The sequence below is a fragment of the Phyllostomus hastatus genome, unplaced genomic scaffold (assembly GCF_019186645.2).
Source record: "Phyllostomus hastatus isolate PE091 unplaced genomic scaffold, TTU_PhHast_1.1 phas_scaffold_12, whole genome shotgun sequence".
Taxonomy (NCBI): Eukaryota; Metazoa; Chordata; class Mammalia; order Chiroptera; family Phyllostomidae; genus Phyllostomus; species Phyllostomus hastatus.
This window is the reverse complement of record NW_025334007.1, coordinates 18,615,140-18,630,356: the sequence shown is the minus strand read 5'-3', so window position 1 is coordinate 18,630,356 and position 15,217 is coordinate 18,615,140. Positions and strand designations below refer to the sequence as shown.

The window sequence follows — 15,217 nt, the reverse complement described above, 5'->3', positions numbered from 1 at the left end:
AAGCCGTACATTGTCCTTTCTGTGACTTGCCTGTATATGCCTTTAAAGTATTGATTCATAAAAAATTCTTTATATTGTAATAAAACCAGCTGTTTATCTGCCATATTTGTCATTTGTCTCTGAACTTTGTATATGGTAGATTTTTTGCTGGTCAAAATTTTTTAGTTTTTATATAACATATTTTGAAGTGAGGTGTCCTGTACTGAAATGCTAGTTTTGCTCCTTACTAGTCCTATGATCCAAGATTCAATTACCTGTGTTTAATATTATATATAATAATATTAATATCATAACATTATATAATATTATATGATATTATATGATATTATATAATATTATATATAATAATATGAATATCATGCATATTTATATGCATATTTATATATATATATATATAAATTGTATTGGGATTTGAACCCAGGTCAACATTATTCCAAATCTCAGCATCTTTTCACTATGTATGAAACTACTTCAAATTTTACAGACTATACACTCTCTCAGCTCATTGCCATATACACTATTTAGGTCATCATTCTAAGGGAAATCACAGCCGAAGTCACAGAGATGACTGGCTTTTCAAAGTATGCTCACTTCTAATCTTTGTAAAACGCGGCTGCCCTATGCTTTCATCTGTAGGTTATATTCTAAGAGAAAAATCACACCTTAAGCACTGAAAAAACCTGGCTTTCTTTGGTTTATGGAAAAGTTGTACTCATAGTTCCAATCTTTTCTAAAAAATGTGACTTCTCTATGACTTCATCTTTAGGATACGTACAGATATGTGGTAGGTCCAAGTTGGTCTCCCAAGATCAAATTGCATCTTGCTTCTGATGATCGCTACTAAAATAATTTGTTTTAGTTTGTGGAATTTTCCAGTGCCATTATCAATTAATTGTACCCCCAAATGTTATTAATAATAATCAATTAACATAAAAATGTAAGAGCCATGGACAATCTGCTTAGTGTGGGCTTGTCTTTCCTTCTATGACTACATAGGAGTGGAAGTTTCATTTTTTTTAACCTACATGAAATTAGAATTTTACAGTACATGCCAAACAAAATCAGTCTTTTCCTCAATCCCATTTCCATTTTAGACTGTGATTCTGCTTTGGCTTTCATTTTAATAAAGTTGGCATTTTTACCTCTTTTGCATCTGGAAATTCCCAATTGGCTTTGTTACATTGTGAACTGAAATGGTAATTCACTTGGATGGAATTTGTTTTGAGGAATAAACCACCACTTTTTACATTTTTCACCCTTATGATATATTAATTTGCAAGATATGCCATGAAATATATACATATATGCATACGTACACACACAAACTGAACTTTAAAAAGAGCAAGAACTGTATGCATGTTTCAGTTTACTGTTAATATGATTTTTCTCATGTAGGGTAACTCCAAGGAGTCAGAAGCTGAATACATATAATCAAACTCAAGAGAGAGGACAAATAGTAAATATATATGTAGAGTGTTGAAAACACAATTATTTGCATCCCTTCATTGCTTTTAGAAAATAAGCAGGATTTTAAAACTATGTTCAGAATTTAAGAAGAATGTATTCTGATAACTCAATAAATACAAATAAATCTACTAGATATCCTATATCAATATCATTCTTAAATTTTTGAAATAACGTGACAGCAATGAAAGACATCTATAGGAATCCTGCTTTTTCACCACCTTGGAAAGTAAACAGGAATGTAATTGTCAGGCAAGAATGGCCACCCTGCTGATGGCACTTGCTTCTTTTGTTTGAGGGTAAGAGCGAGATAGGGTGACTAATTGTTCCATTTACCCAGAACTGGGGAGGTTCCCAAGATGTAGGCCTTTCAGTGCCTGGGAAAGTCCTGGGCAATCATGGGGAGCTGGTTAGCCTGAAGCAGCGAAACCTGTCATGGGTGTTACAAATTGCACCCATCTGGGTTTGATATTGGAACACATGACTGTCCTTCATGTGCCCAGAACTGAGATCATCCCTGGAAATGCTCACAGTTGTCTAAATGGAAGAAAAAAAGTCTGAAACCACAATAAAACCTTAAATGTTTTAAAAGTTTAAAATGAGTGCTTTTTGTAGTTTAATGTCTGCAGAGTAATCAGGATATTGATACAAATACAATATATTCTAAAAACAACATTCAAGCCCTGGCTGGCGTAGCTCAGTAGATTGAGCACGGGCTGCGAACCAAAGCGTCGCAGGTTCGATTCCCAGTCAGGGCCCATGCCTGGGTTGCAGGCCACGGCCCCCAGCAACCGCACATTGATGTTTCTCTCTCTCTCTCTTTCTCCCTCCCTTCCCTCTCTAAAAATAAATAAATAAAATCTTAAAAAAATAAAAAAGAGTAAAATCTTTCAAAAAAAAAACAACAACACTCAAAAGAGAAAACCAACCCTTCCTAAGATAAATGTCAGGTCTAAGATGCAGATCAACTTAGCGTTTTGCTATGAGGGGAAGAGTAACAATAATGGTATGGGTGAAAATGTAATACTATGTTCAGACAGCAACTCAGAAAGTAACTTCTTTTATCATGATGAGCATTGAATTCTCTAAGATAACGTAATGCCCATTTTATGTCCTTGTGGCAACTTTCAAAAGGGCTACATCTGCATCAGCCACTGGCATCCGCATTCAGCTATGCCCAGAACTGGGGACTGTATCTAAATGCATCTGGTATGAAGCAAAGGTGTCTGCAAAGCACATAGGTAGTTATGCCCACAGATTAAATAGTAAGTACCTCCAAAACAACTAGACACCTCTTATTTCTCCTTCACAGCTGATGATTTTGTAGGAGGTGTTTTGGTGGACAGCTTGTACATCCACTTTGGAGTTGCTGGCACTACCCGACACGATGTACAGATGACGGATTAAAGGGAAGAGACGGAACTTTCCCTATTGTAGTCTAGAAGAGCCGGGGTGTAACTCAGATGTCATCCCAGCCTTGCTCTTCCCTTTGATTCTCATTAAACTGGTTGTACCTGCATCCCAGCCACAGGAGAGAAGCTCTGGCGGGGAGGGTGGTGGTGGTGGGAGGAGGGGCTCGGATTTCTCCTAGTTGTTTCTCACTCCAATTCCTGCTTCTGATGAACTACTTCAGTGTCTGGACCCCCTCACCCTTCCGAGCTTATCCTCTGTGGTGGCCAGGGCGTTGCACCACCCAGGTCCCCCTTCAAGAGCATCTGCTGCCAAGAGTGGAGTTAGCGGACAGCCGCCAGCTGCTGTGCCTGCAGATCTACCCTGGCATGTATGCCAAGGCTGCACTGACTCGGGCCGCTCCCAGCCAAAGGCTGAGCACAGAAGGGGACTGATCCAGGCTCCTGTCTGATGCGCGTTCTCTGATGGGCAAGCTTTGCTCGGGGGGCCTGCCTCAGCGGGGCCCTGACTGTCTCAGAGCTGCCCTGCAGGCTAGCAGGCCTCTGTCCTGAGCTCCCTTCTCTCCCTTCACAGGTATCAGATGATCAAAGGCTCTCCTGGCCTCTCGCCTCCTTATCTCTCACTGCCATTTTCTCCATCTGCCTATCTGCTTCTTGGATGACCTGATTGAACACATAGTTCTTCTTACTGCCTTATGTTAGAAGCCGCTCACAGGACAAAAGAGACTGGCTCTGTGTGCAGCACTTTTTTGTTGAAGGTTGCGGACAAAGAATGCTGTTTACCCTGTAGCACACAGAATGATGTAAAGCTGAATCTTAAGCATCCTTGTTGTTAAAATCTTTGGTTCATAGCCTCATCTTAGCATTTTCCGTAAGTTCCAATCTTTTGCCGCATCTTTCACATTCTCAGCCTGGCCTCATCTCTTTAATCTTTGCTCTGCACTCGATATTGGCTATACCCCCTAGATCCTTGTTCACTTCTCTTGCACGGACTACGTCATCGGGACAACATCTGCTCAAGTGGTCTATTGTTGTCTTCCTAAAAGGAGCTGCTAGCCTAGGATGAAAAATAATATTTTTTCCAAACTCTACTGTGCATACTAGGCATAATTAAGGGCAAAGAACAAGAATTATCCTATTTAGAGATGAAAAAAGAGATATCTCCATAACCCTATTGAACCTGAAAGAATATTTGTTTACCCCTATGAAGTCATGAGGAAAAAAGGAAGGGAAAAAGAGTTGAACTGGGTCAAACCAATGGTATTGTGCTACTGATTTTATACATTTGGGGATTACTACAGAATATTCTTTATTTGCCATAAGCCACCTTAAGGTGTCTAGTGATAACTGCTAATTCTAGTGATGCAGAATGTGGAAGAGATTAAGTAGTTCTTTGCTAAATCCATCCCCCGATTTCCTTGGGCAGTTCTGTGTGATTACGTGACTAAAGTGTGGCCGATAAAATGTGGGCAGGGGTGACACCACACTCACTGGCCCATAAAACCCCCAGTGTATGGATTCCCCGTGCTCCCTGCCCACTTTCCACAATTGTTGAAGACGGCAAACCCACACCCTGGAAGGATCATGGGCCTCTGAAAGTGGGCATGGAGAAGAGCATCCAAGGTATCGGAATTTTTGCTAATTGTTGTTATTGGGTGGCTAGTTTTCTCATTAAGTTTTAGAGTTGTTTACATTATCTGGGTATAAGTTCTTTATGATACATATGATTTGCAAATCTTTTATCCCAGTCTGTACTTAGTTTTTGATTCTCTACTTTGAATCTCATTGTTAAGGGACTTGCAAAGAGCACTTTTTAAAAATTTGGTGAAGTCCAATTATTAGTGTGTTCTTTTACAGATCATATTTTGGTATTGTATCTAAGCAGCCTTTTTGTATAATCCAACACAAAAAGTTTATCTTCTGTTTTGTTATAGGCGTTTTATAGTTTTAGGCTTTACATTTTTTTCTTTTTGAAAAGATTTGATTTATTTACGTTTAGAGAGAGGGGAAGGGAGAGAGAAAGAGAGAGAGAAAAACATCAGTGCGTGAGAGAGCCACCAATCAGCTGTCACTCACACACCCCCACCTGTTGACCCGGCTCTCAGCCCAGGCACGTACCAACAGCCTCTTCGTTCTCGGGCTGGCACTCAGTCCACTGGGCCACACCAGCCAGGGCTAGGGTTTACGTCTTGATCATAGATCAAAAATATATTATATATAGTATGAAATATAGATAAAAGTTCATTTTTTTTGGTATATATGGACATCAAATTGCTCCATTACCATTATTTCAGAACACCGTGCTTTCTCTACTGACTTTTTTGCACCTATGTCAAAATTCAGTTGTCCACATATATATAGGTCTATTTCTAAATTCTCTATTCCATTAACGTATTTGTCTATCTTTATGTCAGGACCACACTATCTTGATTACTGTGGCTTAACAATAATTGTTGGAAGTTGGTAATGTGGGCCCATCTTTGTTCCACTTTGTAAAAGTTGTTTGGGCTATTTTAAGATCTGTGCATTTTTCATACAAATTTTAGAATCTGTTCATCAGTTATCTCTAAGAAGCCACTGGGATTGTGATTAGGATTGCATTGAATCTACTGATCAATTTTCAGGGGAATGACATCTTAACATTACTGAGTTTTCTGAGCCTTGAACAAAGCATATCTGACCATTTACGGAGGTAATTACTTAATTTCTCTCAAGAGTGTTGTATAATTTTAACTATATATGTCCTTTACATATTTTGTCCAATTTATCCCTAAGCATTACATACTTTTATGCTATTGTAAATGAGATTTTATTTCAATTTCCTATTTTTCTATGTCAACATATAAAAGTAAAATTACTTTGAATATTTATCTTTTATGTTGCAACTTTGCTAAACTCACTTGTTATCTCCAGCAGTTCATTTACTTATATTTAATTAAATTTATTGGGATGACATTGGTTAATGAGATTATATAGGTTTCAAGTGTACAATTTTGGGATACACGACCTGTGCATTGCATTGTGTGCTTACCACCCGAAATCAAATCTGCTACCATCATGTGTTTGATGCCCTTTACCCTTTACTACCCCCCAACACTCTTCCCTCTGGTAACCACCATCCTGTTGTCTGTGTCTATGAGGTTTTGTTTCTTTTTCTTCTCTGTTCATTTGGTGCTTTCAGTTTTACACCCCATATAGCTTTTTTCATAGATCCATCAGATTTTCTACGTAGGCCATCATGTCATATACAAATATAGAGTTTTACCTTTTCCTTTCCAATCTTTATTTTTTAAACTAATTTCTCTGTCTAGAATCTCTAGTACAATGTTAAATAGAGGTGGTGAAAATACACACCCTGATCTTGTCTCTGATTTTAAAGAGAAAGCTTTCAGTCTTTCACTATAGGTATGATATTAGCTATAGGTTTTTTACAGATGTCAATTATTGGGTTGAGGAAGTTCCCTTCTATTCCTATATGCTGAGAGGTTTTCTCAGAAATGAATATTTGATTTTGACAAATGATTTCTCTGCACATTAAGATTATCACACAGTGGGTTTTTTTGTTTGTTTGTTTGTTTGTTTGTTTGTTTTGTTTTGGGTTTTTTTTGGTGTGTGTGTGATTTTTTCCCCCCATGGAAAAATAAGTTTGGAAATGCCAGGTGAAACTGACTTCTTTACTGCAGGACTTCTAATAAGCTAATATGCATTAGAAATCTCTAAGAAAGGAATAACACTTTACACTATGTGGTATTTCCTAACTTGAACCTGCTGGCTTTTTTCTCTTTTATTAAATGCAACACCCTTAGCATCTTCTGGAAAATATGGATCTATATAAATTAGAATTGTCAAACTTTTGTTTCTATCAGAATTCTTTTTAAATACATTTTATTGATTGTGCTATTACAGTTGTCGAATTCCCCCCCTTTATTCCCCTCCACCCTGTACACCCTCTCCAATGCACATTGCCCCCCTTTAGTTCATGTCCATGTCTCATAAGTTCTGCAGCTCCTACATTTCCCATACTATTCTTGCCCTCCCCCTGTCTGTTTTCTACCTACCATCGACGCTACTTATTCTCTGTACCTTTCCCCCCTCTCTCCTCCTCCCACTCCCCTGTTGCTAACCCTCCATGTGATCTCCATTTCCATGGTTCTGTTCCTGTTCTACTTGTTTGCTTAGTTTCTTTTTGTTTTTGTTTTAGGTGTGATTGTTAATAATTGTGAGTTTGCTGTCATTTTACTTACTATACACATTTTTTATCTTCTTTTCTTAGATAAGTCCCTTTAACATTTCAGAAAATAAGGGCTTGGTGATGATGAACTCCTTGAACTTGACCTTATCTGAGAAGCACTTTATCTGCCCTAAATGAAAGCTTTGCTGGATAGAGCAATCTGGGGTGTAGGTCCTTGCCTTTCATGACTTGGAATACTTCCTTCCAGCCCCTTCTTGCTTGCAAGGTCTCTTTTGAGAAATCAGCTGACAGTCTGATGGGAACTCCTTTGTAGGTGACTGTCCCCTTATCTCCTGCTGCTTCTAGGATTCTCTACTTCATGTTTACCTTGGCTAATGTGATTATGATGTGCCTTGGTGTGTTCCTCCTTGGGTCCAACTTCTTTGGGACTCTCTGAGCTTCCTGGACTTCCTGGAAGTCTGTTTCCTTTGCCAGAATGGGGAAGTTCTCCTTTATTATTTTTCAAATAAGTTTTCCACTTGTTGCTCTTCCTTTTCTCCTTCTGGTACCCGTATAATTCGGATGTTGGATTGTTTAAAGATGTCCTGGAGGTTCCTAAGCCTCTCCTCATTTTTTATGAATTCTTATTTCTTCATTCTTTTCTGGTTGTATGTTTTTTTTTCCTTCTGGTCCACTCAATTGGTGTGAGACCCAGCTTTCATTCCATCACTATTGGTTCCCTGTGCATTTTTCTTCATTTCACTTATTGTAGCCTTCATATTTTCATCTAATTTGTGACCAAAATCAACCAATTCTGTGAGCATCCTGATCACCAGTGCTTTGAACTGTGCATCTAATAGGTTGGCTATCTCTCGGTCGCTTAAAAGTACTGCTTGAGGGGCTTTCAGTTCTGTTTGAGCCATCTTTTTTTTTCCTTTGGTCTGGATGCACCTGTTATGAGGTGCGGAGCCTTAGGTGTTCACCAGGGGAGGGCACCCCAGTTGCTGGCTTGTGACGTTGTGTTTGGGGGCGGGATCCAAGAGGGAACAATGGCACTTGCTCCACTCTGGGAGGGACCTCAGTCCCTTCTGCTGCTTCCCCCCAGCCAACTGGGCCCCTCTGGTGCCAATTCCCGTGTGGGTGGGCTTGTGCACCCCATGGGACTTTCCAAGGACCTCTCCTGTGAGGCTGGGAGTCTTTCCCTGTGCCTCAACCCCCACAGGTGTTTTCAATCAGTGCCCCAAGGCTCTATTTCCCAGCGCTGGGATCCTGGGTTGTGCGCAGTGCCTTGCTTCACAATTCCCACCTCACTGGGTCTGCCAGTTGCCACCCTGGGCCAGGGTCTGCCAGCTGCTGCTAGCACACTCAGGGTCCACCCTCTGAGGTCTTGCGTGCCCTGGATGCCTTACACACCCGGTCCCAACACACTCTGCTCTCCATGCCACTACCCACACCCGGCTGCCCGACTCCACCCCTCCTACCAGTCTGGATGAACGGGTCTATTTTAACTTCTTAGTGTCTGACTTCCATTCAGATGAATTTTCTATCAGTTCTGATTGTTATTCTGTTTCTAAATTGTTGTTGTTCCTATCTTGGTTGTGCGAGGAAGCACAGTGTGTCTATCTACGCCTCAATCTTGGCCAGAAGTCACAGTTTTTTTTCTTTTACAGTTTGTTAATGTAGTGTATTGTACTGTTGATTTTCATATTATATGTGAACCTGTATTCCTCGGCTTAACCCCACATGATCATGATATAGTATCCTTTTTGTATATTCTTGGATTTGATTTGCTAAAATTTTACTTAGAATTTTTTTAGTAGAACTAATCTTGCACATATTAAACATTCAAGGATTATTAGCTACCCATCTCCTCAAATGTACATATGTCTTCTATAGTCGCTGTTTTTCTAGAGTGTGATAAACGCAACTACAAAATAATAGGCCCACTAGTGCATTTTAGCACCTGGGTAAACTTAATTAACTTGTTATGAGTTGCCATAGGAATTCAGGATAAATTATATTTAAACTTAAGTTGATCATCTATTTTTTAGCTACATGAAAAGAATGAGCACATGTCCCTTCCTGTCTATAACAAAGGGTTTCTAGAGCTTAGGGTTTACTTGCAATCTCAAATTTCTTTTTGGCTTTCTATCTTCAGTTTCAGACATATACAAGCAGCAGAAAAGCCTATCTTTCAAAATTATGGCTAATGGGGTGACTTTATATCCACACATGCCAGCAGGGTTGGACTTCCAATAGAGAGCACTGGGGAACTCATTCATATACATTATGTTCTATTAAACCTCATGCTTTGAGATCCATTCACCCTTGAGCACACAATAGGTTCAATTCTCATTCTGCATAGATAAGGCTGCTATACAAATCAACGGAATTTCAATGTCTGTAATCTTCTACCACATTCTTACGTTCCAAGCAAAACCAAGGACATGCTGATGCAAGAGCAGAGAAATTGGTCTTAAATTTGAGTCACCTGTGTCATCACCTCCAAACATTGCTGGAGTTAGTGTCATGGTCTATGTAACACAGCCATTCAAAATGCCCAAGCCCAAGGGAAAAGTACTCCTTTCTGTTACCAACCACAGACTGTTTACATAACAGCTAGACACCCCCAGGCAGCAGCTGAGTATTAGAAGACCTGGGAAAACCAACCCATACAGCAAAAGAATCAGCAGATGTTTGTGGGTATAGGACTGGCTGTCTGTTGCACCATAACATATAATGTAATATAATCTAAAATCTCTGTATAGAAAACAATGTTCAAGCTTGGAACATTTGTGTCTCAGAACCTTCAATGTTTACAGTTACATATAATACTAGGCCGAAGCATTCAGTGTATGACAGCAGCTTAATTCCAGTGTTATCAAGTGCTTGTAAGGCAGGCTTGGTTGGTCTTCCAATTTGTCTTCTGACCATCTTCTGAATTACCCCATTTGGGTTTCAAAAAAGACTATAATTTAATTTGATATTTTGCAATCAACTTTGGGCATGGTTGAGTTTAAGTACATTTCTAAAATGAATCATGACCCTACTGTTTGCCTAATTCTCCTTTTGTTTCTCTTGGTCTCTATTTGCTATTATTATATTCCAGGAAAAGATAGGATAGTAAATTATACAGTATAAGCTTTGCTGGCTGGGACATATTGCTGAGAAATCTCTGAGCTATTTCTCTTGAGCAAATATTTCTAAATTTGTATTGGTTTTGGCATTAAGTGAAAATGAAGTATTTTGTCTCCAATTCTTATGAGCACCATAATTTGAATGCATATTATTTCATTCGACATTTTTTTAATGCCATCTGGGTGCCTAATGCAAAATTTTTGTTTTTATTTTAATAGTAAGGCCTTTGTTTGCAAAGATAATCTCTCATATTTATTTTTTAGACACTAGTATATCTAAGACAGTGCAAGGAACATTATACAACTTCCATAGATAGTTATAAAGAATTTGAAAAACTGTGTATTTAGGGCAACATTCTGTTGTTTGGACATTTGGTCCAATGGTTCCTTTACCTCTTTCTTATTTTCCATGATTTTTATCATAGACAAATCATCCTTTTACTCTAGCAGGAAGTAGATTTTCTTTTAGATAAATTCATAAATAAATATACAAACATTATAAATGCATGTATTATATATTTTTACCTTTTGTATTTATTTATATATTTATCTGTTTCCTTTTGAAAACATAATTGGCCATAACCATAAGAGGACATTGCCAGAGACCACACTCTGTGTGTTGAACATTCCTCTGGCAGAACTTTCTGAGCTACGACCTCCCCAGAAGGATGGAGCATGGAGTAGCACAAGTGCTGAGCTGCCACTTCTAATGATGATCTTCTCTCTTACACTCGGAAGGTTGGTTGAACCATGAAAACACGTATCTTCAACCAGAATAGTTTGGGTTACAAGAAAGTGGTAAAGAATGGGACAGAGCCCATTTTAGCAAATGAGATTTGGAGGGAGGATTTCAGAAGTAATCTGGACAACTTGCCTGGTGGCTCAGTCCAGTGTTTAAACATCCCTGGTGATTGAAACGTGAAAGTTTGGAATGTTAGAAAGCACACATTCAAATTTGGTATCTGGATTATGTGTGCGTCTGATCCTCCCCATTTCATAGTTAATAAGGAGCCAACAGAACTAATATTTCTGCCCTTACTCACTTAAACACTGCATGTCTCCCTGCATTATTTATTATCAGTCAAAGAAACAAGGTGTTGTCAATCTTACAGCTCTATACAACTGGACCAGCCCCCTGGCAAATACTCCCAGTGCTCAAGCCTGCCAACACTAAGCTCGTCTCAATAATCTACACTTGGCAAGTCATTCGTTTTAGGTATCAACCAAGATAAGAGAGACAGCAGAGACCGAAGGAGAAATAGGCAAGCTTGTCATAAGCTCAAAGAAATGGAAAAGGAGGAGGAGCAGCATCTGCTGAAATTGTTGGAGGGAAACAACAAATAATGAAGAATGACATTCACTAGGTAGAATAATTCAAGTTAAAAAGGAAGAAGGATGTCAGAGATTCCCAGAAGGAGCAGAACCAGAATCATCAGTCAGGACAAAAGGGAAGAGAATGTTTAGAGAAAGTCTTGAGAGAAAACATAGCTCCGTGAGTGACCTTGGCGTCAAGTCCTTTAAACCTCACCACGTCGCAACATCCTTCTTTGTACTCCTCCCCTCCAGGGAGTGACACTGGAACATTCTGATGTCTCTGACTCTAGGAATTAAAGTGCAGACAGTGGCTGACTTGCAATGGTTCAACTTAGAACGTTTTTACTTTATGACGCTGCAAAAGCGATATGTATTCAGTAGAGATCATACTTCAGATTTTGCATTTTGATCTTTTCCTGGGCTAGTGATATGCGGTGTAATAGTCTCCCGTGATGCTGAGCAACGGCAGTGAGCCACAGCCCCCAGTCCGCCATGTGATCATGAGAGTCAACAACTGAGTACTATTAAATGCATTTTCAACTTGCAATATTCTCAACTTATGATTGGCTTATTGGGTTGTAATCCCATCATAAGTCGAGGAGCATCTGTATATACATGTATATTTTTAATGATATCAGTGCCTTATCCAAACTCTACATGTAACGTAGCATCCTTTATAATTGTATGCCTTGTGCTTTATTTCACTTTCATAAAAAAATGTTTATGTGGAACCCAACTAGTAAGCATTAAAAAAAAGAATGTTGTGAAAGTCATCAATAGATTTCCACGTACATGTCAATATACGTGAAAGGAATCTTCTAATTCCTTAACACCTTATTTTTGGATCAGCCCCTCCATAAATACCCTTCTCACACCTCAGAAAGAACAAGAACAGAATCTATTTAAACTGGGCTTCCTGAATGAGTCCAAAACCTTGTCAGAAGATCTGAAGCCTTGAAACCACAGGTTTTCACTATGTGAGTAAAATGACACAAATGTCTCCCACCTCTGCAGTCTGTTATCTAAAGGAACCACGCTCTTATCTCCTCTTGGCCTTACTTGTTTGTTTGTTTTGCTTTGCTTTATTTTCGTGTTGACATGCCTTCACATCTGGCAAAAGTTTGTTTGCCGCGGTAAAGGGGAGAGGGAAGAAGACGGGATGGGAAGAAGGAAATAATATTGAGTGGGTAAGGGGGGATTCTAGACGCATTTTTTGTATGCAGGTTTCCGTACGAAGCCAGTGGTAATGGGGACTTGCTCCAGGCCAGGCCCTGGGCGAGGCCTACGAGGCACCATGCTAGACGGACATCAAAGGGAGAGCGAAGGAACACAACAGCTTGGCAGACGCACTGACTTTTAAAACCCATTTGCACAGGCTGGAGAGAGCCTCTGGTCTCCCGGGGAGGCTTTGGCATGGACAGCAAACATCAAAGACACTCCAGACCTCAAATCCCTTCCAAGGGTGGGATCAGCAGGACAGGAAATGGGAAAGTCATCCTAGAAGGGATTTGGAAAGGAAGGGGCTTGTCCAAGGACATAGCTGGCCCTGAACGTGAGCTCTCGCCATGTGTACATTCGACAGACGTGACACAGTGAACAGCTTGGCACCCCATCAGTAGCCAGTCTTACTGCAGCCCCCTACCAAGACACCGCAGGGAATAAGGCAAAATGAGAAGAGATAATTCAATAAGAGTGTTTTGTCATCCTCATGGTCGACTTCACATTTTGAAAGGATCCCACGGAACAAGAAAGCCTGCATTCTAAAACAACAGAAGCGTAAATAAATATCCAAAGGGATGGGAGAAGACCAGACTCAACCAAGAGAAAACGAACAAGCAGCATTTGCCTGAAATACTGTGTGGCATGCTAGCCTAAAACCCCTGCTAACCCAGCAGGGGCTCTTCATGCTCATAATACCTCAGTGTGACCAAGGAGCCCAAAGTTGCCAACAAACACAAGGAAAGGTCTTTAGTTCCACGTCGCTGGGAAGTAATGACAGACTATGAAATCTGCCCATGTGCAGAGCCCAAACAAGACTGAAATTACTCATGTGGCCTGCCACTAACGTAGGATGGCCAAGCTTTTTTTTTTTTTCAAGACACAAAGTTCCTACCAAAGCAAGGGGTGGGAGGTTTCTTGATGAGATAAGAACATTAAGGCAAATACATGGGATGTTCTGGATATCTATGGATTGTAGGTATTACGTACATGTTGATTAAACCAAAGAACACATGCTGTATACACTTATTTACATATTTTCAAATAGATGAAAATATAAATTTAAAAATATACATTTTAGGTTGAACAAAGCAGAGATTTTAAAGTAAACCCATAGAGAGTGCGAAATTTTAAAAGAGCGCCAAGCCCAGTAACCCATGCGTGCGGTTTGCAGGCCATGTAGCATAGTGGTCCAGCTTAGACCTTCTGGGATGCTGCCAGCTTCACTCCTATCAGTGTGACTTAGAAAAGTTCCTGAACCCGACCTCAGAAAACATGAGCATAGTATCAACATTTGCCTTATATGGCTATTGTGCAGACTAAGCCACATAAAATATGCAAAGCACTAGACCGGACCCTAGTGCATGTTAGGGACTCAGTCAACATTCAGTATTAAAATCACACATCTGTTAAAAGCTCTGTGCCCCATATCCCTTTGTAGTATCCACAGACACTAACAGCAAAGAGTAACCAGCAGTATTTCATCATGCCTGTTGCTTGATTTAGAAATTAGGGGTCCATAACTTGTTTGATTCCCTCAATTGCATAATATGAACAGGCATACATAGAGAATGCAAAATTTCTTTTCTTTTTTCTTGCCATTATTTCCACCAGTTATTTTTCATTGGCTATTAAACAAATTCATTTTCTTCTATGTACCTAATTTTTTGTTTCAATTCATTTCCTTAGAATAGAGTAAATGCCTGCCCCTTGTCATCTGTATTAAATCTCATAAATAATCCTTAATGTCAGGGAAACATTCATACCTTAGAACAATGTTCCTCAATGTTCTCAAAGGAGCACGGTCTCCAGATGGGAATAGGTCCATCTATTAAAAAAAGAAATCTATGTTAAAGTTACTTTGAAATATATGGGATTAAACGATGTTAACTAGGCATGCAGGATTTATCATAGCCTTAAATATTCTAATGTGTGCTATGGATCTCCAAGAAATGAATATAAAATGCCATGTTTTCCTAAATCACGTGTCCACACAACTCCTTTTTCATGAAATTACCTCTTTCGCAGAACTATGATCATCTGACAGAACTAATGCTCCATGATAGGCACTTTGGGACACTCTGTATTAGAAGAACTACATGCAATCTACTGACTTTACCCTGGAAAGAGAGGTCACAGTCTCCTGAGAACACAATCACTTTTCTACTCAGATGGTCTGCATATCAACGATAGTACCTACAAAATGTCAGTGCCCTGACTGCCAGGGTTCATCTTCACGATTTTGAAAGAAAGGTACCTCCTTTCTCTTATACCACTCATTCCATAGACTCCTCCTGCCTCTATAAGCTCAGAGAAGTCAAATTCCTCAAAAGATGAACACAGCACTGTTTCCAGTCTAGGTCATCACTTGTTCTGCACGTGTGTTGTGCTGAACCTGCCATCAGTGGATACACTGAAAGATAATGAAATCTACATCTGTATCATACTGTCTACAGCTATGTAAGCCTGCATTCCAATTCTTCCCTTTGATGAGTGCTTCCCAA

At 39.6% G+C, this 15,217-nt stretch overlaps 1 protein-coding gene across 1 annotated transcript in view; it reads right to left on the bottom strand.

Annotated features, from left to right (window-relative positions):
• Positions 1-14,519, bottom strand: part of MID1 (midline 1) — a 395,135-nt gene extending 380,616 nt beyond the window's left edge. Inside the window, exon 1 of the mRNA XM_045855996.1 lies at positions 14,480-14,519. The gene's annotated coding sequence lies outside the window, so the exon portion shown is untranslated. The remainder of the gene's footprint in view (positions 1-14,479) is intronic.
• Positions 14,520-15,217: the final 698 nt, after the last annotated feature.